Source organism: Citrus sinensis, chromosome 3 (genome assembly GCF_022201045.2).
Source record: "Citrus sinensis cultivar Valencia sweet orange chromosome 3, DVS_A1.0, whole genome shotgun sequence".
In the NCBI taxonomy this organism is placed as follows: domain Eukaryota; kingdom Viridiplantae; phylum Streptophyta; class Magnoliopsida; order Sapindales; family Rutaceae; genus Citrus; species Citrus sinensis.
Genome location: NC_068558.1, coordinates 21,653,852 through 21,667,993, shown reverse-complemented (window position 1 = coordinate 21,667,993; position 14,142 = coordinate 21,653,852).

The window sequence follows — 14,142 nt, the reverse complement described above, 5'->3', positions numbered from 1 at the left end:
GTTATATATTCATACATTTATTTACTAAATTCCAATATTTTGGGTTAATAATTCAAGTTCATTTTTAAGATCCCTACTTCTCATTGGATTTCAACAGATTCTTTATAAGTTGTTCTAACTATTGGGTTAACTTATTCAATTCTTTTTTCTACGGTACTATATTCCTACTTTTTTTTATTGAATTCCAACATTTGTGTAAATTGACACGACTCAAAAGTGTATTACTCTCAAGTATAAGAGTGTCTAGTTATAATATAACCTGGTGAGACCAGGGTCGAACCACATGGAGTTTTAAATCTAGAAAAAACTAAGAAAATTAATTGTGGGGGAAAGAAATTATTTGAAATCAATTTAAAAATAAGCTAAGGTTTAGGATCCACTCTCTGTATTCAAACTATAATTTTAATACTCTCTCATTTATATTTTGCCTCAATTTTACCAATTAATTATTATATCATTTAATTCTATGTGTGTGGATAAATATAGAATAAAGTATCTAATGTGCCACATTATATTAATGTGTCGACATTATGTCAAAATACCATAAAATTCAGTGAGATTTATAAATTAACATGATATAAAAATAATTAGAAAAGAATTAAATAAACTTAAAAATTCATTTGAGAAAATAATAATAATTAATAGTTTAAAACATTGAGCTTCATCCTTCACCTCAACTTAATAAAATTAGCTACTCATATTGAAAGAAAATACAACATTCTTTTTATTTGATAAACTTTTTGAAATATATTACAAAGAAAATTGATACAAACGGAAATAAGAAAAGAAAAGAAACAAAGAAAGAAAGAAAATCTTCAGTCTCGGCTTCAGCTCTCAAATTTTGCTCTCCAGCTTCTGGCTTGCATCCCCTTGCCTTTTATAGGCAAGGGAATTGTCTTCTTTTATTTTATTTTATTAATATTAATATTTTATTTTATTTTTATATTTTATATATATATATATATATATATTGATTTGTGTGATGGTCAGGAGGCGTGATGGCCTCCTGACCATCACCAACATGCTTTTGTTCTTTTTTATTTTTATTTATTTTATTTATTATTTATTATTACATCTCTTCAATTGTGTTCCAGTAGTTCTTCTTTGTTCCCGCTTTCAATTCCAATTCCACCTTTATTCCTGAAAAATATTTACAAGATAAAAATTAACAAATTACGAATTAATTTAACATAAAATATATTTGGGGAGTATTAAAATAATTTAGAAATAATGAACGCATTAATCGACACAATAAGTGAAAAACTAATAATTTTATCTTTATTAAATGTACACTTTTTAGTGTCAATCACACCCCCAACCAGCTTATTGCTAGACCCTAGCAATTTAACCGATAAAAATTTAGAGAAATTTCAAAACCAAATTGAAAATCTTTTTTTCTTTTTTTTTTGAAAAATTGTGTTTACTTCCTTCATCAGATTAATGACAATAATCAAATAAAAATGTAAGCATTGTCTTCAGCCTAAAGAAAATCACACCCGCACAAAACAGTTCGGTAAAATCATGTAAAATGATCAATCTCAGAGCTATATTAATCAAGCTACTTTTAAGAATAATACATCAAACACCAAAATCCCACGATTAAAAGTGACTCTCTCAAAAGAAGATATACCCCAAATTAATTTGTCACTCTAAAAAAATGGTAAATTTGAGAGAATAATAAAACAATATCACACGCTCTCACCATGATAAAAAATAATGCCCACAACTTAGAAATAAAATGATCTCAAGTCCAATGAATTACTAGCCAAATTTATTTTTATTTTTATGCATCACTACATCTTTTAGTCCATATTACCAACTTTTACTTCAGACTATAGTTCCCAAAAATCGAGAAGGACTTTTAGTAGGATGTAACGTAGGCTAGGGTTATGGCTAACAAAAAAGGTAATAGGGAAAACAAAAATATATGTTTGAAAAATAGGGGACTTTTTGGAAATTATAAGGTGCGTTTTTTTTGGATTTTTTTCTCCTTTTTTTATTTTTTATTTTTATTAATTGATATATACATATCATCTTTCTTTTTTTTTTTATAGCACCATTATTAGGAATACATAACCATCCCTATTTTTAAACATAATTGGGTGATGGAAAACATAAAAAATAAGGTGATACTCCTCATTGGAGTAGGGAAATAGGGAAATATGATGGGTTACCAAAGAAAAAAAATTTTTTTTTTTCAAAGGCTCAAGGGGTTAACTATGGATTCTTTATAATAGGGTTGGCTAGAAAGGCTCAAACGGATCAAAGATGGCCTTCTGTCATCTTTTAGGGTTCTATATAATCTTTCATATCCACTAGTTCAATAGACTTTTAGATGCGGCTGCACAAATTTTTTTTTTTTAAATATTGAGATCTTGTACAATAAATTGTGAAGCTGTATAGGCAAACAAGGTTACTCTCCAATGATAATAGGCTCAAAAACTCGCTTAGTCTTTTCATAACATGTACATTCCTCCAAATGGCTTAATCAATTTCACTCATTCAATTTCTCAATTTACGTTTCAACATGCAAAGGGAAAAACATAGTGCAATATAACTCAAGGCCAAAGATAATATGAATACCAAAATTTAAAAATCATCATGTTATCCAATGTTAAAAGATCACACCGAAAAAGAAAACTCTTTTTTTTTTGAAAAAAAACACAAAAATAAATTGGGACTGATTGCAGAAACTTAAGGGAGATGATTAAGAGAAAAAGAGAAAAAGACCGAAAATAAAAAGTTAGAAACATTTTTTTTTTGGAAGAAAACACAAAAATTAAGAAGATGCGTTTCTAGAGACACTACATTCTATATTCTGCCATCTTCAACTCAAATTTTTATCCAAAGTTCATCTTTACAACAAAAATTAGTAAAAACATCACTAGGACTGAGACATTCCACAATTATCAACTATTCCCTCCCCCCAACCTGAAGGAGATATTGTCCTCAATGTCTAAAGAAAGGAGTAGAGTTTAGAAGATATCACCTGGCCACTGCTGGAAATATTTACAGACGAAGAGTTAAATCTAATTTACACTTTTTATGAGAGTTACTGGCTCTGGTTTGTAAGTGTTCTGTAAATTTTAATGTACTCGCAAGCGCACGAATCTATTGTAGTATAGCCTAATGGTGACGAGTGTCGATCCCACGAGAAGGTGGATTTTAATTGTGTGTAGAATTAATTTTGTAAATGGGTGATTGGATTTGTGGTGGAAATGATTTGGAATATACTAAAACTTAAATTAAAATGGCGAGAATAAATTCTAAAATTGGAATTGAAATGACGAGAATAAATTGAAGAGAATTCTATTGAAATGACGTACTTGGGTATCTAGATCCGTATCAACATGTATCATGGGCTAAATATTCCTTATTAATGTCAATTAAATCATGAGGGGGAAATTCACACCTCATGAACCACGCTCTAATCAATATGGTACTAAGGGCTTATCGTGCCAAATAATAATAACCTTGTACTAGGGGGCCGGTGAAACCAAGGCGGTACTAGACAAGATTAGTATTATTTGTCGACGAGAAGTCAAAACATCTACAAAAATTAGAGGGGAAGAGAAAATAAATTTACCAAATAAAGCCCATGACACATGTTGAGACTTCACCTTCAACCCAAGCTTGAAAGAAAATTAGCCACTCATAATTGAACTAAGGGCAAAATGGAAATTTATTAAAATACGTAAAAAATACAAGATGGAGAAGGAATTATAGAAAATAGAGTCCAAAAATGGATTCAAAGCTATCAAATTAAGGGGGGAGGCCCCCTTTTATAGATACATGGAGTAAATCATATGCCATCGGATTAAAAACAGTTTGGACGCTCAGGATTGCGCCACGTCATCAGTCAACAGTACGCGGTTTGACCACGTGGATGAACAGTAACACGGTTTGACCTGGGTTGAATAGTAACACGGTTTGGTTGAAAATAATCCTATGTGATGCATGTACCGTACGCGAGATTTTTCGTCTACTGATATGCTGCCACGTCACCATAAATAGTACATAAGAATTTTAGTCCAACAGGATCGTGACACCTCATCAGTCAATGCCACATCATCGGTCAATGCCACATCATCGATCCGTCTATGTGAACAGTGTCGTGAACAGTATCGTAGATAGTACCATACACGTGAATAGTACCGTACATGTGAATAGTGCCATTTTTCCTTTTATGCTCCTCCTAAGGTTTTCGACCGTCCTGAGTTCAAAAGTGATGTCTGTTTTTCCGTCTGATCTCTCCTTTATTGTGAAATGACTATAATGCCCCTAAAATACATAAAATACTTAATTAAAATAAAACACATGTAATTAAATCATAAGAAGGTTAAATACATAAAAGTAAGGGTTGTTAGTAAGACTTGAAATGTAAAATGACGGTTTTCTCCTTTATAAATATGCATTTTCTAAGACTCAACAGTAAGTTTGCAAAAGATCAAGTAACTCATTAGTAGTAGGAGCACAAATAAAGAGTTTTTTCGCTGAGGATGGAATGAAGTAATTTTTTATTGCATGATTAAGAAATGTTATCAAGTTATCATAAAAGTTATTAACATTTAACAAACTGATAGGTTTTTTATGGATATTCAAATGGGCCCAAGAAGCAAATGTAATTAGCGCCTCCAAAGTTGCAAGGTCTCCTGGCAAGAAAATAAAAGCGTCAGCATGATTTAACATTTCAGATATTATTTCTTGCATACATGAGACAACTAACTCTTCTCCAGTTGGTGAGTTTGGTAGACATCCTAAAGGTTTTAAGGCTTTTGGAATGATGCCTAACACTTGGCTTCCTCGAACGAAAGCAAACTCAGAGACAAGTTTTGATAACCTTCGGTCACCTCCTCCATATACAAGATGTAGTTTCCTCTCTGCTATAGCGCGACCAAGATCTACAGCTGCCTGAACGAACTCCTTATACTTTCCATAACGAAATCCAGAAAGCACACAAATGTTTTTAAATTGACTGCTTGAAATTGCTGCCATTAGAACAATTCTAAAAAGAAACAATTTGTGAGTGCTTGAAAAGAAGTTCCTATTTAAGGATCTTGGTGACGGACATAATGATGTACATCTGTAAATGTGATGGTGTGTTTGTCAAATGACGCATGAAGCTTTTAGCTTAATAATTCAAATGCAAACAATGAAAAGAAAAAGCAAACAATGATTAGATAAAATAAAGAAAAAAAACAATAATAATAATAATGCAAAAGATAAAAGAACAGTAAAATAAAAGAATATTTACTAGTAGTTGTGATTGTGGCTCACATCTTCCTGTGGTTTTACGTCTAGTAACGGCTTGAACGCCCTCTATGGGTCGAGGATAGGGTTCCCATCCAGTTTTCTTATAAACTGGCAAACAGGGTCTTTTAGAGTCAGATTCCCAAGACTAAACTGTGCACTTTCCTTTTGGAACAGCTTCCACAAATTTTGAATTTCACGTTAAACATATCCACTCGGATGCGTCTCAAGAGATCGTAAGATATCATCCAACGATTCTTTACTCATGCCATCCTTAACGAATTTGATTTTATCTTCACGATTTACAGAAACCATTCCTAAAGCTTTACAACATGGATTTTTACAAGCAAGTCTTACACAGTGAGAAAATTCAGAGCCAAGTCGCTTAGCTCTTCTTTTCTTAGCAAATATACTTTTACCAAAACCAGGCATGTAGGAAATGAATGGATCAGAAAACTCACCTGCCAATCGGACCTTTGCTTCGATTAATCAGCGAATGTTAGCAGGAATCCCATTGATCATTAACAAATGCAGTCGTTCACAACGAACTTTGCAAATCTTTTTAAGAGCATTTTGAGGGAGAGAAGGAAAATGTTGATGCAAATTTTGTTGTATTTCTTCCATACTTGACATTGGGGTTTCAGTTATTGTGGAAAACTAAGAATACCGACTTAAAAAGTCACGGAGTACCGTTATCCGCCATTTATACGGGAGAGTGAATCAAAGCAAAACAAATCAAATCTGCAAAACCATATAAAAATGCAGCCAATTGCTATGCTTTTATGTCTCTTTAACTTGATTAGATTTCTTTTTCTTGAACTTAGTTTTGTTTATTCTTACTTTTGATCTTTCGATATGTTACACCAAAAGTATACTTTTTTATCTTAAAAATAAATTATTTGGGGTCCAACTATGTTACCACTGTGGTAACATACCACATTCTTTTGTCTTTTCCTAATCCACCGTGAGATTTAACTCAAAACAAGTGTATGACTAAGATGTTTCTACTGGGTTATTAACATTATACTCCCCAATGTTTGCTACAAAATTATAAAAGGAACAAAGCTTAAAATATTGACACGTAAGTCCAAAATTTACAATTTATTATTTAATAATATTAAAACATTTTAATTATATTTAAAATATAATTAAATAATATATTACTTCATTATATTATAACAATTAATAAGTAAAAATTGAGTATTATTTAATAGGAGAATAATAATAAATACTTAAATATTATATAAAAAGAAAATTGTAACATAATATTACATTATTTAATTATATTATATTAATTAAAATATAAAAATGATTATTATTTAACAATTTAATATAACTAATAATAAGTACTTAAATAATATATAAAAATAAAAATATAATATAATATTATGTTATTTAATTATATTACAATATTAGTATATAAAAATTAATTATTTTTTAAATATTTAATAAAAAATATTAATTATTAATTCACACACCCATCATAAAAGTTTTAAAAAGAAAATTTATTCCATACACTTACCTAAGTCAAATATATCCTTAATAAAAATAATTTTTTATTTGTACTAAATAAATTAATTAAAATGATAAAAAAAACTGATTGGATTCTTTACGTGCCCACTAGTTTCAGTTCCACATCTCTAGCAACTAGCAACTAAATTCTATCACTAACTCAAAATTATCAAGCATGAGATGTGAAAAACGTTATCAAATAAGCATGGAGCATAAAGTGGCTTTTCCTCTAAATTCTTATTAAGAGCTTCTAAATTTTTTGATACCTTTTTATTAAATATTAAAAAAATATTAATTGGTAAATTAATATATTTTTATTGTATATTGAAATTATTTACTGTATATTGAATAAGTATTATAAAAAAATATTAACTACAAATTAAGAACAAAAGATCAAATTCATATTTTATGAGTTAATACATGGTTTTATTATATATTATATTAATCAATAAATAAGAAAGACTATTAATTTAAATATATTAATTCATATATAAGAATAAATCAATTTATCGGTGAAATTAATTAGGTCATTTGACACAATATATTGTATTGCATTAACTGCATTGTATTACGGTGTGTGTCATTAAGATATATTAAATTGTAATACAATCTCATATTTGGTACAATATGAACTGTAGTATATGTAATAATATTTTATATCATTATTTAGATTACTACTAATTTTAAATTAATATTATCCAATTTATTAATAGTTTTTATTAAATATTTAAAAAGTAATTAATTTTTATATACTAATATTGTAGTATAATTAAATAACATAATATTATATTAGATTTTTATTTTTATATATTAGTTAAGTACTTATTATTAGTTATATTAAATTGTTAAATAATAATCATTTTTATATTTTAATTAATATAATATAATTAAATAATGTAATATTATGTTACAATTTTATTTTTATATAATATTTAAGTATTTATTATTATTCTCCTATTAAATAATAATCAATTTTTACTTATTAATTGTTATAATATAATTAAGTAATATATTACTTAATTATATTTTAAATATAATTAAAATGTTTTAATATTATTGAATAATAAATTGTAAATTTTGGACTTACGTGTCAATATTTTAAGCTTTGATCCTTTTGTAATTTTGTAGCAAACATTGGGGAGTATAATGTTAATAACCCAGTAGAAACATCTTAGCCATACACTTGTTTTGAGTTAAATCTAACGGTAGATTAGGAAAAGACAAAAGAATGTGGTATGTTACCACAGTGGTAACATAGTTGGACCCAATTATTTGAAGTCAAATTTTCAATAACAAAATTAATTCTTCAATTTATCCTGACTTGACAAAAATCATTTTTAAAAGTTTTTAACAATTCATTTGGTACTACGAGAATATAACAATCTAACAACCTTTAATAGTATGAATTTGGCATGACTAATTCATTTCTAAAAAGGGTAATTTTTGGATACCTCCCTGAGGTTTGGCCTTGCTACACTTATATAGAATGTATGCATATAGCATCCCTGGACGTGTATAAGCATTAGGGAACTGTTTGGTTTCTCTATGAAGTTATAATAATATCCTTCATTAATTGAGAATAGAACAAATCAACTTGCAATAAAAAGAAATGCTCTCTGACGTGTATAAGCATTTTTTTTTATGTATAATGCCTCGAATTAGTCAATAGTAACAGCAATAAATTCCTCTATGAGTTTAAAATTCAAGATTCTAATAAGATAAGAAAGCAATCAAGAAAGCAAACAAAATGGAAAAGAAATTAAATTTAAAATCAATAATAACTTTATGAAATTAGAATACATAATACACACCACAAACTGATCGAGCTCTTTGTCATCAGTAACCAAGCCTTGACTGGCACCTAAAGCGGAGTACTTAGAGACAACTTGTTGCGATTGAGCAAGCTGAACGTCAATCCTCGGTAGCTGATCCACCGGTGTGGCGATCCTCAAGCAAGCCACCTGTGCCGAGAAGAGCTGCTTGTATAGCGGATGCGACAGTATCTCCGCCTAATACTCGCATTCTGCCAGTTCACAACTCCGTCGGCGCCACTCTCAACCACCATTCCTTCGCTCTTGTTATTAGTGTTTGCATTGTTCATGTTCTCGCTATTGGTGTCGGCGGATTCGACAGCCGTGATGATGGAGTCCATCGTAGGCGTGACGTCGACAAAATCATTGTGGTTCAAGTGGAGGAGAGAGGAGGATGTGCGTGAGAGCCATTGGTTTGTTTCAATTATTTTTTTAAGATTTAAAAATTAAAACTTTTGCAATTATAAAATTATCCCCATTTACCAAACGCTTATACATGTCTAGAGGTGCTATATGTCAATATATGCATACATTCTATCTAAGTGTAGTAAGGCCAAACCTCAGGGGAAGTATTCAAAAATTACCCTTTCTAAAAAACAAAAAAAAATTGGCTGGTACTCTTGATTAGTTGCCATTCCTTTGCAAATAAAATAATAAATGCCCTATTATTTTATGCGATGCACTAAAAATTTAACTAAACTAAAATTTCCATTTATTTAAATAGATGTAATAAAACAATTAGAATTTTTTACAAGCTTGTGACCAAATAACTTCAAAAAATTAAATCAATTTACAGCTTGCACAAACTAGACTTCAGCTGCTGCTTATTTTGGATTTCAAGGGTCTACACAAAAAAAAGAGAAAAAAAAAAAAAACAAATGGCATTAGAAAACACAATGCAACCACAAAATAGACAACAATATTCAGAATTTCAAATACGCGATCCAAATTCTTAGGCAGCATCGAATATATTTTGTTTTCAACAGAAAAATTAAGACTTTAATCTAAAATAAACACAAAAACATATTTTAATTTAACATATATTTTTTAAGGAATTTATTAACAAAAATATTCAAAATATAAAAATTACTCTCGACTTGCATAATTGTTCGATGCAACCTTTATGTCTACTTTCATTTAATGACAAAGTAATCTTTGGAATAAAGAGAGATAAAAATACATCCAGAATTACAAGATCAAAATTTTATGGACTATTGATTCATTCTTAAATGAACAATATATACCATGATATAGCATCTAATATGAAAACATACAAATGACTCATCCTAGCAATTAATCTCATACAAAATGACTCCTTTTTGGGGGAGGGGGAGAGGGAAAGTCAACCAATGTCAAGGTCAAAACCCTCAAACTATGTTCCAATCCCCTTTTGTAGTATTTTCAATACGCAAAACCACCAATCCTCTCTTTAATAATTGAAACTGTAAAGTATATTACTAAAATTCAATTTTAATTAACTAAAAAAAATCTTCTCTTGAAAACGAATTTACAAAGAGCTTCAAACTAAGTACCTTTTTATTCCTTAAGGAAAAACAAAAAACAAATATGAAGCCAAAGTACTTTGATCCCGAAGAAATTGAATTAGCTCATCAAGAAATTGAATTTTACAATATAACCAATGCCTTCAATGAAAAAAAAATCAGATTCAAAGTACTTGGATCCAAAAGAAGAGATATAATATTGCCCTTTACACCTTAGTTTGCCTGATTCAATTAATGATTAATTAGTAATTAAGAAAATTAATCACACATATAATATAAACATTCATCTCGAACCACTGAAAAAAAAAAAAAATCAGCTTATCCAATAAGATTGTTTAGCATAATACATATATCTCATACAAGGCAAGCCTATCTTATTTTCTAAATTCCATTTACCCACAAATTCATTTTAACTAGTGAAACTAAACAATATGGCATGTAGATTATCATATCATAAGTAAAATTGACAGGTAAATAGACTATGGGGAAATAACAAAAAAATCAAATAACAGGTAAATGTTTCTTTATTTTAAAATAGCAACTCAATCATATTACATGTTACAACTATAATCCAAGGAATTAAGACAAGCAACAAAATCCAATAAACAATAAAGCAAATAAAATTAAATCCAACAATCAAATAACTATAATTTCAACTGAAACATTAAAAACTATGCAAGTTTAAGATCATTAAAATGTCTCCTATAACTAAAAGAAAAATGCTAATCAATTACATTGGCAAAAATTCTCAATTAAATTGAATCTTCTTTACACATGCTGAAACACTAGTAGAAGTTCCCACTAGTAGTATCACTGAAATATAATTGAACCTTTAGACATACAGATTAGTTAAAAAAATAAAATAAAATAGGAGTAGATTACTTCACAATTCTTAAGATATTGTAATACCACAAAGATAACAAATTAAAATAACAAGAGTTCAATCTCTAATTTTCTACCATTTCCATTCCTGTTATGAATTATTGTTTCATATCATATTTTTATTTACTCCTGTGATTAAAGAAAACTATAACGAGCATATCAAAATCCTCCAAATGAAAAATTAAAAATAGAAACTCAAGAAAAAAATGGAAAAAGAATGAAAAATTGGAGAGGTTGCAACAAGTGACTGATCAGGGACAACATTCATATTAGGAAGCAAACAAAATGTTCATGCATAACAATTTAAGAAATATTAAAGAGCCAAAAACCAAGGTCATCACAGCTAATCCAAATAATCAAAACCATCTCTCAATCCATAAACAATGACACGAGATTACATAAAATTTCAGGAAAAAAGAAAAGTGCCACCAGATCAAGCACTGGAGAGTGGAGATTGAAATAGAAATTGAAAAGCAGAGACGCCAAATTAATTTGGCATCACTTCCAATTTATCCATCACCATGTAAGTCATCACCCATTAGCGGCAACTTTTATCATAAACATAACACTAAAAACAACACCTTTTTTTTATTTACATATTAGATTTTATAAATAGTGCATAACAATACAGAGCATACTATAAATATATAGTATCCAAAGCAGTTCAAATTAAATGTTAAATGACAGAGCCTGAAAAAAGAGAAAACTTACAATTCTAAAATCTTAAGCTCCAGCGTTACCAAGGAGAACACTTGCCAAAAGATTCTTGCATTGCATCGATGCCTTCAGTAGCTTTAAACCACAACCAGTAACCACCATTCAAAAATTAGGAAAAAAAAAGATCCAGATTATTAAACATATGATCCCAAAGAATTAAATCACTAAGAAAATAACTTAAAAATATTACCTCATCAAGGCCAAAATTGAAAACTTTCTCCTAAAGGTTACCCAGATCCATATCAAACTTTTCATACCAAGTGACACCAGAGGTCACATATTTTTTTTAAAAAAATGTCCACAGATTGTGGATATTGAAATAGAAGTTGAAGAGTGGAGACATGAAAAATCAGTGTAGAGTGGAGATTATAGAACGTTAAGCACTGATTAAAGAAAAAAAAAATGGCAGCGAGAGTTGAGAACAGAGAAAGAGAAACAAGAAAATGAAGAATTTTGGTTAGAGCAGCTAGGGTTTCTCATGAAGTAAAATATGAAGTATATATACTTTTAATAAAAAATTAAAAATTTTCAATTTTATAGGTTAAAAATAAAGTATTGTTAAATATTCCATTTAGCGGGAGTTTTGCCCGCCTAAATGAAAAATTGTTCATTTCATTTTAATTTACTTATGTTAGTAAATTAATTTGATATAATTATACTTATTTTTATAATTTGTATTCTAAATGCTACTTATTTTTTTTATTGTTATATTTCAGTGACACTTGATTTATTACTAAGAAAATTGTAATTGTGTCATGCTTAAAATATATAATGGTAAATATAATAAACACAACATTATTTAGTTGTATTCAAATTATAGTTTTTCTTGTGGGTGCCACCTGATTAAGGGTTGGAACTCTGCTCACAGAGATGAGGAGGAAATTGGTTGTTACTATACTAAGGAATAAGAAATAATTATTATCTATGTTACATAGTAATTACATTATGAATTTAGGTCATTACAATCATGGGGTATAATTATCTAAAAACATGTATATATAATCATTTATAAAAATATGGCGTATGTCCCGAGTTAAATCACGTGGAAGGTTATTGTTAACAATTATATTTGGGCTCTCACATGCCCCACCTTTAAAATGATATTAATAGCTACATTATTAAAATAATGTCATATATGTAGACTATATACTATACAAATTCTAATAATAAATGTCTAATACTAATAATAAATAATTAAATATCATAGTTGAGTTCATCTTCATCAATTTAATATTTACTAACAAAGTACCAATGATGGTTACTAACAATATAAAAAAAAAGTAATGATGGTTACTAACAATATAAAAAAAAGTTTAATATTATAAATCATTAATTACAATATTACTAAAAGCAATAGATAAAAAATTAATATTACATTTAACATATAGAAGTGTCTATTATAAGTATTTAATAAAATGTTGTAACTTGAAAATAGTGAATAAATGTAATCATCAAAATGATGTAGCATAAAAATTTAATTAATTAATTAATTTCACATAAGTTTGTAGGAATTAATTTGCTATATGTTTTGTAAGATTGATTTTTTCCAAATATTTGAAAATAAATCTTATTAATTATGGGTCTAGATATTCAGATTGCATTGCTTTATAAAAAAAATGAATAAAATAATATTGGTATTTTTATGCAAAATATCATTAAATTTATAATGTAATACAAAAATATTTAATAATTTATAATTATATTATTTATTTAATTATATTATTTTATTTTCAGGGGAAAAAATAGAAATCTTATTTTTTAAATGAATTTTAATGTAAAGTTGAGGGGGTATTCGGTAGTTTCATAATTTAAATTGATTATTTTGTCATTTACTTAAAATGAGGGTAGCTATATGATATTTACCATTAATATTTTCCACTATAACCCATGAAAACAAGGGGCAACCGGTGGCCGGTTATAAAATCAATTAAAAAAATAATAAAAAGCGGCTGCACGAGATACAACCTCGTACTACAAGCGAACCCTTGAATTAAACTCAATTTCTTCTTTAGTCTCCACGTGATGGCCATAACTTCTTTGTCTGCATGTGCATGGATGAATTAATTTATTGACTTTGGTTTTCTTGGCTTCCAAAAATCTTCAATTATTTCTCTTAAACTCCAATTAATTTTTTATTTTAGCTCAATCAATGTAAATATTCCCCCAAATATGCATTTTCAACCCAACCAAATTCCAACTTTCTCTTTTTGAATTTTTCACCTATATTAAAAAACAAAATTAAGAATAATTAAACATTTGAAAAAAGCAATTATTATCAACTAAGTAAGGTGAATTATAATTTAAACTAAAGGTGAAAAATTTAAATTAAATCAAAATAAAATACTAAATTAAAAACTAACAAAAATAACAAAAATATTTAAGACCAAAACAAGAAAAAAGATGGAGAAATTAATAGTAAAATCTAGAGAAAATATACACTTATCAGATTTAGTATTGGTGGTCGTGTG